We start from the raw sequence: 12,806 nt of genomic DNA on the forward strand, positions 1-12,806 counted from the left end.
CAGTTCATTGGGAAAAAATTTCATTTGTGTTTGCCTTTGTCGGTGTTAATTGTGAAGTTCTCAATGGGTTGAGAGAAGATGGGATGTTGGCAAGAATAAAGTAGTCGTACCCATCAATGGTGTTGAATCAGAATGTCCAAAAAAAACTACTAATTTTGACGAGTCATGCTACTGGTGTGTTCACAAGGCAGCTGTTGAAGCCTTGTCAACTTTCAACAAACAATTTGAAGTCTTTTCGATTGATTTTAATAGACAGTGTACGATTTATGTGTTAGCTATAATAAATATTGTGTGTTCTTTGGGTACTTAACCAGGAACATTGAGAAGAAGGGGAAGAACACTGAGATGAAGAAGATTGGAAATGGGTTAATTTTTTTTATGAGTTTTGTTTAGTTTAGTGGGTCGGCTTTGGTTTGGGTTAATTTTTTTTGGATAATTTCAATAAAAATCGGGTAATTTCAACTGATTTGGGGGGTTTTCATTCAAGAAGGGGTATATTTGTTGAGTTTATTAACGACACAAGTAAAAATAACCTATTTTTAAAGGCAGGGGTAAAATCAACAAATAAAACAAAGTTGAGGGGTAATTTTGACCCTTTTCCCTTAAATCAAAGTGTAGTAATAACATTTAATTTGATTTATTAATTTGCTTTTATATACAATTTTTCTTATAATTTATTTACCTCCCTTTTTCTTCAAATTGAGCTCACTTTTTTACCCCAAAAAGACTCTTTTACCCACTTTTCTCTCTCTATTTTTTTTCTGCACATTCTATCCTCTCTCTCACACACACGAATTTTCCCCCATATTAACAAAACATACGTTTGTCAACAATTCTCTTTCATATTTCTTTCAAAAAAAGTAAAATAAAATTCTCTATCATCTAATTTCCTCTTCTAGTTGCTCTTCATGTTTTTATCTTCCGCCTCTCTCTTTCGTAGCTTCTGATTTTTTTTCTAGAATTCGTGATTTATTTTCATATTTGAGATTTTGTAGATTGTAGTAATGTAATTGGCATTCATACATCATATATTATTGGGAAAATTACGCGGATAAGCAAACTTATACTATTTAATTACTCATCATAGCTATAGTTTGCAATAATTACCACTCGCGACTAATATTATACATTAATTACGTGGGCTGACTTCGAGTTTGTATAATTAGTCATGTTTGTATATGTTAATTCGCCAGGATATACAGATAAATATGTATAATATACAATTTTTTAGCCTATATACACATACAATATACCTCTCTCCCACTCTCTGCCCTCTCTCACTCGCCTTACTCCTCCCTCTCTCAATCACACTCGCCTCTCTCCTCACTCCCAATCTCGCTTGCCATTTACACAAATATATATGTATAATATACAGTTATATACATATACAAGTCACCTCTCTCCCACTCTCTGCCCTCTTTCGCTCGACTCTCTCCTCTCTCTCCCAGTATCGCTCGTCTCTCTCCTCCCTCTCCTAGTCTCTCTTGCCATATATACAATTACATATGTATAATATACAATTATCTAACTAATATACATATAAAATTCACCTTTTCCCACTGTTTCCCCCCCCCCCCCCCCCTCTCTCGCCTTTGTCCTCTCTCTCCAGTCTCGCTCGCCTCTCTCCTCCAAATAACATGAAGCTACAAATTGTAATTATCAAACTATAGGTATAGAGAGTAATTAATTATTTTTAAGTGGCTATATGTGAAAGTTTCCTATATTATTTGTTATTTTATACATTCATATTTAATAATTTCAAGATTTCGCATATAATGTTAATAATGCACAAGTGAATACATATTTGGATTTGGTGAATAAAATATCGAGAAAGGAACATTTCAGACGAAGAGAAGAAAGTTGCAAAAATTGTATTCATATTAGTTTTTATTTGTTAATTATTTTCTTTTACTTAATATTTGTATCTTTATTAAGAACATTACATTTTTTTTAGTTTGTAGTCGTTTCAATAGGTATGCCAAGCAGATTTTTATTTTCTAAGTTTAGATGTATCTTTTTTTTCACAATCAATTTGTATTTGTTTAAAAATATTGTATCCTTCCTAAACAAATTGTATTATTTTCATTAGGTATGCTTTTTCCCCCATAATCTTGTATTTCTATTTCTTTCACAATAAATTGTTTTTTTTTCTAAGAATATTGCATCCTTCCTCAATATATTGTATTACTTTTATGCTATTTCCCCCCTAAATCTTGTATTCTTTCACAAATTATATTCATATTTAAGTTAGATTATATTGGAATACAATCATTAATATTTTTGTAGTACAAATAAAAGAAAAATATATTTGAAAAAAATGTTTTCTCAAAATAAAAGACTTTTGGAAAGAATGTTGCACCATAATTCTACATACAAGGTATATGCTGAGAAAAAAATTCATTTGAAAAGTTTATAACAAAAGTGATGAGTGCTCAAGGGCAAGAAGGGTTATATGGACAAAAAATTAATCAGTTTATGGAATTCATATCAAATTTAGGAGGAGATTAACAAAGAATTATTTGGAGAAAAACATAATTTATTTATGAAATTCATATCAATTTAGAGGGAGGGTAAGGAAAACTCAATATTAATACTGACATGTTGTAAAATTTAAGAACAAAAGAATATTATAAAGATGAAGACAAGAATAATATGACACAAGAGGATCAATATGAGATAACTTTCTTTCTTTCAAGTGTTCACCAAATCTTCAAGTGTATACAACATGAACCCTTATGCCTCTATTTATAGTGTAGCATAAAGGCATTCAAAAGGTTAGCCATAAACATGACATTAACATGAATATAATGCAGGAGCTTATGAAAGTGAAAAGTTATAAAAATAATAATTATAAAGGTGGAGGTTACAGAAGTTATGATTATCTTCATAATGGAGGAAAGTAATGGAATAAATTCTTGATGTAGTGGACATCCACAATATATTATTTTACAACACTCCCTCTTGGATGTCCATAGATAATATGCCTCGTTAAAATCTTATTAGAAAAAAACCATGTGGAAAAAATTCCAGTGAAGGAAAAATATTACATATATCTTTAATACACTTGAATTTTTCCTTGTTAATAACCTTATCAGAAAAATCTAATTGGGATAAAAACATGGTTAAAGAAAAGAGTACAACACGTATTTTTCTCCCCGATAAAAAATTTACTTGATATCTCATAAACAATGCATTCCAATCTTGTATCACAATTTTTCAAATATTGATGATGACGATCTTTAGTGAATAAATTTACAATATTATCACTTGAATGCATCTTTAAATTTATATCTCACCATTTTGTTGAAGATCATATGTGAAAAAGACTTTTGGTGAAATATACTTTGTCCTATCTCTTTTGATTGTATCCTCCATTCAATTGAACTTTATATCATTTTTGTATATGGTGGCTGAAATATTCTTTTCAAAAGAAAATCACATATTTCCTGAATATGATAGATCATGATTCCAATCAAACACACTCTCGACTTAATTCATAGATCAATATTATTTTTGCATAATTTAAAGAAGTGGTTACTAATGTGATTTTTTGAATCTTAAGTCATTGTTGTGTCTCCATACGTAAATATTAGTCCATTTGCGATCGAACTTTATACTGATCAAATAAATATTTTTCATGTACATAATCAAATCATTTCAGATTCGACAATTGATCATTTTTGTAACAACCTGAAAATGACTATGCTAAGTAATGCTTCAACGTACCTATAATGCCTGGATTAGATCGGGTTCACACGACTTGTTGCGCGTAGAACCAGACCTCAGAACCTATGCACTAGCCAATCCAACCAACTTGGTGAGTTTGTTGAGCTAGGCAAGGTGAGAACCAATCATGTAGGGCACCGAATTGAAAAGATTCACCAAGATGAATTTTTACCAGACTTAAAAGGAATCTTAGGTTTGGAGGGCCTAGGGGTAAAATGATCTTTTCCAGGCTAGGGGTAGTATTTTAATTATCCTAAGTATTTAATTAATTAATTAATTAATTTAAAGAGGAGGGAAATTCGGGTAGGGTTGGCCGAATTTGACCCTTTTTCGCAAGTTAAGCTTCACCCGGGTTCGATCCTTGGTGGAAGCAATGTTAAATTTATTAATTTATATTAATTAGACGATTTAAGTAAGGGCATAATTAGTAAATTCACCTAAGCCTTTAAAAATCAGATTTTATTAATTTATGAGGAGTCCTAGTTTGACTAATTCCAAAACTAAATCTCCTAATCCTAAGCTACCACTCATTCTCACGTCTCTCTCTACTTCTACCTCACTTGCACGATTATTCTTCAATAAAAGAAAAGAACATAACAGAAAAATAAAGTTCATCAAGAACTTCAACGCTAAAACTCAAAAGCAAATTAAGCTTCAAAACGAAAAGAAAAAATTCAAATTCTCAATGGATTGTGCTTGTGATTTCAGTGGTGAGATGTCGGCTTAGTGGGGGGGGGGGGGGTTTGGCAACACGTAAGAACATCTTTGAATGACTTCAGGTATGAATTTTCTTCCCTCTTAGTTCCTTTCCCAAGAGACCCTTAAAGTTCAGTCTATTCATGTCACGACCCAAAACCGGATCGCGACTGGCACCCACACTTACCCTCCTATGTGAGCGAACCAACCAATCTAAACCTTAACATTTCGAACATAATAAATAGAAAACAATGCGGAAGACTTAAAACTCATTAACAAAATCAATAATCAACTTCTATAACTCAAAACTTATCATTATCCCCAAAATCTGGAAGTCATCATCACAAGAACATCTATGATCAAATTACTAAACTAAGAGTATTCTAAAAGCTAAAACAAGTAAAAGCTAGTCCATGCCGGAACTTCAAGGCATCAAGACATGAGGAAGAAGATCCAGTCCAAGCTAGAAGCATTAGCTCACCCTGAAGATCCGATGTGACGAAGACTGGCTAGAATTGCGGTTGAGTTGAAGATGACGGTACGTTTGCTACACTCCACAAATAAACAAGAAGAAAACATAAAAGTAGGGGGTCAGTACAAACACAAGTACTGAGTAGGTATCATCGGCCAACTCAAAATAGAAAACAGTATATATCAGGTAACATCATAAAATCAACTATGATACTCAACATGTAGCAACAGCAAGTACTATATCATTAACAATTACTGTCAAGTTCACACATGAGGACTCAAGCCTCAATACCATACTCATTTGGGAATTATGTTCATTAGATTGAGTATATTAACATCTTTCAAGGTTCATTATCTTTATTTCTCTTGTGTCGGTACGTGACACTCCGCTCCCTCATATTCATTAATCCTCTTGTGTCGGTACGTGACACTCCGATCCCCTACTACTATGTGTCGGAACGTGACACTCCCATCCCCTAAATCTACGTGTCGGTTCGTGACACCCGATCCCCTAAATCTACGTGGTTCGTACCACCCGATCCCCTAAATCTACGTGTCGGTTCGTGACACCCGATCCCCTAAATCTACGTATCGGTTCGTGACACCCGATCCCCTAAATCTACGTGTCGGTTCGTGACACCCGATCCCCTAAATCTACGTGTCGGTTCATGACACCCGATCCCCTAATCTCCTTCTATCAATTCATCAAGCCTTCTTTCTTACCAAGGCATCATCAATCTCATTATTTTAGTTCATCACGTCTTCTTTTATACCAAGGCCTCATCATTAACAAAGAGATTAGGGTTTTGCAAGATTTGGGATTCAATAACTTCATCATGCTTATATAATCACAATTATATAATTACATTCATGCAAGCATACAATTAAGCACATAGCAGGGTTTACAATATTATCAATACATATCATTCGCTATTAAGAGTTTACTACAAATATCGTAAGAGAAACCATAACCTACCTCCACCGAAGATTAGTGATCAAGCAAGCAAATTTTCTCCAAAGCTTTGTGCTTTCCCCTTCTCGATCGACCCTCTCTCTCTCTCTCTTCTTGTTCTTTCTATTTTCTTTATTCAAACCCTCTTTCTTTTACCCTAATTAGCATATAATTAAGAATAAAAGATGGCAAATATAACCCACTAATTAACTTAAGGTTACCTCTTTTAACCCCCAAGTGATTAAACTTATTAACATTAACCCACTAACTTTATAATTAAAGCAGGAATAGTCAAAAACGTCCCTTAAAACGTATAAAGAAATCCGACCCAGACTGGGATTACGCAACCTGCGACGGCCCATCGTGACTGCGACGGTCCATCCTGCAGGTCGTCGCAAGGTTCAGAGACTGGATTTCCACTGAAGACTCTGTGACGGTCCGTCACACATGTGACGGTCCGTCCTGCCATTTCGTTACGAAGTTCAGAGAGTCGATTTTCAGTACCCAATTTCAGATTTTCTAAGTGTTTTGAAACGAGACCCTGCGACGGTCCGTCGTGCCCATGACGGTCCGTCGTGGGTTCCGTCGTCTCAGTCTGTTTTTCCAGAAATAAAATCTGCTGCTCAAAACGACTAAACAGGTCGTTACAATTCACAATCGAAAACTAAGGTTGTCTCTGTTGCATGCCTCTGTCATTAGATTCTTTGAAAGATTCAAGTATCCGTTGGTATGATTTCTGGTAGATGATTTTACGGCTGGTTGTAATTACGTGTTTGAATGTGTATTCGAAATTATATAGAAATGAAAGAGGTGTTCCGAAAATGTGAAGTTCGTTAACTTGTTTGTGCATGTGCGTGGTTAATTAGACACGGTTTGAAGCTTGATATTGACATGTTAAAATGTTATAAATTATGTGTGTACGAATATGCTAAAAACGTGATGTTCATATGAGTTCAAAGTTGCTGAATTGAATGATAATTCTTGACTAAAAATGCACCTAAGGATCTCCCTAAAAACTACTTGAAATTTCTTAATGTTTAGCATAAAAGAGGGTGAGCAAATGGAATGCAAAAAGGAAATCAAATTTCCAGCTTTTTGGAAATTTGGTTTCAGCCAGCTTACTATAAAAAAAATTATATTTAATTTTTTTACAAAAATGCATGAGGTCCGTGGGGATTGAACCCGAGACCTCACCATATACAAGTTATAAAAAATTAAATAATAAAATGAGATATGTGGGGATCGAACCCACAACCTCTTGGTCGAATGAAAAAAATAAGGAGCAAATATAAATAAAAATAGGGTGAGGTTGTGGGGTTTTGATCCCACACCCTCTTAATCTAAACGAATAAATCAAGTAGAAAAAGAAAAAGAAAAGAATGTGGGCGTGGGGATTCGATCTTGGGTCTCCCAGGACGAAATATTTAAGACAAAAAAATCAAGAAAAAGAAAGAAAGGAAGTGTAGGTGTGGGGAATGGATCTTGGGTTCCCTAGCCAAGAATTTTATGTCAACAAAACTTATAAAGAAAACTAAGTGTTATACAAGGGATTTGAAATAGGGTTCCCTTGCCCAATTCTGTATTGACACATAAGTCGTACGTGAATAAATGATTAAATGAATGCTGCCTTTAAGGATCGAAACTGAGATCTTGGCATACTTAAAGATGAATAAGTCTTGTACCACATAACCATGGATAAGTATGAGTCACTTAGACAAATTACGAATGAAGCCTCATGGCTTGTGTGTGTGGACTCATAAGTCCAGCATACATTTATAAAGTAAGTGAACCCAAGATGTTATGTGATGAATGATGTGACCCCAGAAGGGTTAAGTAAGAGTGTGAAACACACTAAAAGGTCAAGTGCATTGGCATATGATGAAATGTACATTCACGTAAAAGGGGTGAGTAATTATGAAGGGCAAATGTGCTAAGGCTAATGAATGTTGTGACAATATGATAAGAGGATAATGTGAAATATGAGAGCAATCTCAAATGAGCCTAGGTAAATGTTACCAAAACGTACTCACCTATGAGAGTGTAAAGTTAATGAAGAGACTAGTCTCTATGAACACTCTAATGAAAGTATTGAGGTTAATATATACTTAATACTAATGATGAAATGAGAAATCATCTAATGAGCTATGATGTCCTCATGCTAGAAGCCAGCTTGTATGATGTATGAGATGAATGTAATGGAACTTTATACTGAGCACTGAGGCTAGCTATGAGTGGTGATTCCTTCTTTCGGTAAAGCAAAGGTTCGTGTAATTCTCATGAGATGAGACTTTCCGTCCAGACGGGTATAGGTTTCCTTATATATCCTAGTCTTTGAACCTATGCAGCCAACATAGGGATCAAGCAGGGTTCAACTCCCTATATACGCTAGCATGTTTTGGTTTCACTTTGGCCAGTGATTCCACCTCTTTTATGTGTAGGGTAGACACTGGATTTCGTGATGCTCACATGATCGATGTCGGTTATAGTTATAGTTCCCAAAGAAAGAATAATGCTAGCCTCATGTAATGCATACAATGAAATGAACGATACCAAAGGTGTTTGGGTAGGATAATTAAGAGTTGAACTAGACTTATGTAATGACACTAGGTCATTCTTAGTCATTGCACAGTCAACCCAATGAGAGTCTTAAACTACATCCTAGGTATAACTGGTATTTACACTAGCCTATGAATGAAATGAAATAAAGTACGTACGAATGAATGAAGTAGACTCTTTGTTTAATAAAGAAGGCTCCCTAGTTGAGGTCCCATACGTTGAGCCCTCATTTTGGAAAGTCCTAATGTTAAGTCCATGGTTCCAGGGTCTCATGGCATATGAACGAATGAAATGAAATATGATATGTGCTATCTAGAATATGTTATGTGCTATATGCAATATGTTATGTGTTGTGTGCAATATGATACGTATGATGATGCATGTTACTCTCATGGCATGACTTTTCTAATTCGATTTTGGCAAGTCCACTGACTTGAATTTCCATAACTCATATCGTTAGGAGAGAGCTATTCTAAATCATGCATGTCCGTGGTGTGTGCTTGCATATACCCATACTTAGTACAAGTGTGTACTAATTCTATATATTTATCTACTTTAGGTACAGTGAAGATGGATTTTAGAGCTTACGAGTCGACGCAGAAGTTATCCGGACGTGGAGATTTCATCCGGATTTGGTAGGCCCTCATGCTTTCGAGGATGCTTACTTATTTGTTCTAGCGTAGACGTAGGCATGAGCTAGTGGAGTGTGTTCCACTAGCATTTCTTTCATATTTACTTTCAGACATTCTATTGGTGCCATTTTGGCAACTCTATATTTATGACTATATCTTTCATTTGATTATCTTGATTTAGATGGTTGTTGTGAACGCTTATGAGTTTATGTAAATAGTATTATGCGAGATCAATGTTTTCCAATATTTTAAGTAAACAAAAGTTCAAATTTTCTGCTAAAATTAACTTAGATGAAGTTACGACGACGTATGTAGGCTTGTCTGTGACCTCTGAGAGGTCAACGACGCCAGTCTCGTCTGGGGTCTAGATTTCGATCGTGACTACTTCAATTTTATTGAAGCTCGTCTGTTCTTCTGAAACAAAATCACGCATCTTTTATGTGTTGAGTCACTTACTTTGTTAGAATCTTGTCATAACTTGAATGATACTATGGAAATATTTTTTACATAACTTTCGTTATGTATATCAAATAATCTTCTAACATTTGCATAACCAACAATCTGTAAGTGCACCAATTGTACTAGCACATGATATTTCAAATCATTTTGATGAGATAAAAAAGATACTTTTTCCATGTTAAGCAACCTCAAAATCATTGGATTTTCAATGGAATTGCTTTAAGACCTTTTAAAGTCCTCAGGGGTTTTCATATAACCTTCATTGTCAAGTAGATATAATAATGATTCATTATGCATATTCAAGTATTTCATCTATTTTCAGAACGTAATAAGTCTTATTGCTACCATTGGAGAATATATCTCTAGTTAACAATGTCAAAATTCTTTCGAAAACCCTTTATGTTCCAAGCACAAACCACACTTTATATCTTATAGTTATACTTTCGTACAATGATTCATTTGTACCACATTGACATTATATTTTGATCTATGAATTATAAAATAAAAAACATCACTTTTCTAAGTGAAATAAAATATGCTTGAATAGTGCCAATTATTTATATGTACAAACTATATGACAAATTCAAGTTTAAGATTCTCGTAACTAGTTATAGCATTGAGACCTACTTCCTATCAAAGATACTATCGACGGTCATTTTGGTATTGATTCCAATACGACATAACTTATCGAGATCTCTTTATTTTTCATCATTTTCAGGTACCTGAACCTTTGTCAAGGTTTTATGAATTGTTATGTCATATTGTTCTTTCAAAACACTTACCTCATTACCATGAGAATTTTGATAATTTGCTCGTCTCATTCCTCAAGGAATTTCACATTTGGAATCGTTTAGTTAGTCACGCTTTTGGCGCACGATAAACTCTGTCCTTTAAGAACTATTTATTAAAGCACTTGCAGCCTAATTAAAATATTTGGTCAACAAATACATCTGACAAATTATTTGTAACATTTTGCAAATGATTGTCTCTTGAAATTCAACCTAAATTTTGTGTTGCCACATAACAACATTTATTTTGAACATGACCTCAACCTTTGTAGAAAAGATTTATTTATTTCTTTTGTCCTCCAATAGTTCATAGTAAATATACCACAATATTTGTGTAGTACTCAAAGAATATGACCAAAATGACCACTAATGTCAAAATATCTCAAACCTCCTGTAGATGTGAGATGTGATATTTATCCAACCATACATGAACATGTCCTTATTCAAACGAACTCAAGTCACATTCTCTTCAATAAATGACCATCACCATTTGTACATACATGCTTCATAAGTTTTTATTAGTCATACTTTGACATTATCAAATTTATTTGACCCACCTGAACATCATTATAAAAGTACTAAATGTACTATCATTTTGTATTACTTTATTTTGACAGAGGATTTACAAAACTTTCAAATTAGGTTGCACGAACTAAATGTGCCCAGTAACCTTCCATATAACTTTAATGGCCAAATATTACCTTCACATTTGAAGGACCATCTTAAGAACACATAATGTTCTTTCTTTTAGTTAACACAATTATGACCATTACATTTTACCATACCCATATTCATACATTCAACCACTTGTCATTTTTAGACATAATATGCACTGCTACCACGTTCACATAAGAGAATAGAGCAAATTAATTGGCAAATTTCATGATTTTTAGTAACAAGTATATAACTTTATGTTAGTCATCATCATATCATCACTATAGTGCATTAGGACTTAAACTCAATTCCTTACCCATAAAAAAGATGCTTTTGATCATAAATCAATGAGACATGAACCCAACTTCTTATTATCATGGTGTACCAAGACTTTACTCGATGCTCTACCCACTTGGTGCGGTTAAACTTAAATTCATTGTCTTACCCTTAATCAATGTCTTAATAAACCAAATATATTACCAAAATATAAATATTGAATACCATGAAATATAATTTGAATTTCACTTAAAATTGAATAAAAATGAAACTAATTAATTAGAACAACATGTTGCCATATAGAAATCACAAGTTTAAATAAATTAAAACATTTTAATAGTCTATCTCAATATTGCTATGAAGATTATCATAATTTACTAACCATTTTAAAATAACAACAAAACAAGTTTTATTAGTAAAAATAATATATATGATATGAAGTATACCTTACATGAAGATAATTCCTAAAAATCAAGTAGTACCTACCATTGATTCTTGACAAAGAATGAATAACTCGTGCTGATACATGTTGTAAAACTTAAGAACAAAAGAATAATATAAAGATGAATACAAGAAGAATATGACACTAGAGGAACAATATGTGATAACTTTGTTTCTTTTAAGTGTTCATCAAATCTTCAAGTTCAATATGAACTCGTATGCCTCTATTTATAGTGTAGCATATAAGCGTACAAAATGTTAGTCATAAACATGACATTAACATGAATATAATGGAGGAGGTTATGGAAGTGAAATGTTACAAGAATAATGATTATAAAGGTGGAGATTATGTAGGTTATGCTTATCTTTATAATGAAGGAAAGTAATGGAGTAACTTCTTAATATAGTGGACATCCACAATATATTATTTTATGACAATAATTTTTTCAACTTCTTTGCTCTATTAATTCCTTTCTTTCTTTTATTTTTTCTTAATAGCATTATTCTGTTTTTTCTATCTCTATATATATTAGTATATAAGAAATGGAATAGCACACAGCTGGCCGTCAACATGGCTGCTTCAGCTATGTGCTTTCCTTATAAGTGCATCTTGGCTTATTGGCCAAAGGTTAACTTTTCTTCTTCAAGGTCCCAGGCTCAAACTTAGGTGACAACCTTTTCTTTAATTTCACTTTTGAATTTCTTCCACCTTTAATTTTATGTAAATATTAATATTAATAATTAAAATTTAATTATTTATGTATTATTGTATAATTTTTTGGAAATATAAAATCTTTTTTAGCTAAAACTTTTAAATTGATATAATATTTGTTTCTCTATCAACGTACTTGTTTCTTGACGGGAGACTATCTCTATAATTTTAACTTATAGCAATGTCAATTTCTATCATTTTCGTTGCAAATATTTACAGAAAGTTATCATTATTATGAAATGATAATATTTCATTTTACTTACTTCAATATTTCTAATAAAACTTACTAAAATATAAAATTAATTATTATTATTATTATTATTATCAAATGAAAATATTTCATTTTACTTACTTTGATATTTTCTAATAAACTTATTAAATTTTTACTTATTTAATTATGTTTAGCCATCCCTGTGCAATTAATTATTTTACTTACTTTAATA

Source organism: Solanum lycopersicum, chromosome 4 (assembly GCF_036512215.1).
Source record: "Solanum lycopersicum chromosome 4, SLM_r2.1".
Classification (NCBI taxonomy): Eukaryota; Viridiplantae; Streptophyta; class Magnoliopsida; order Solanales; family Solanaceae; genus Solanum; species Solanum lycopersicum.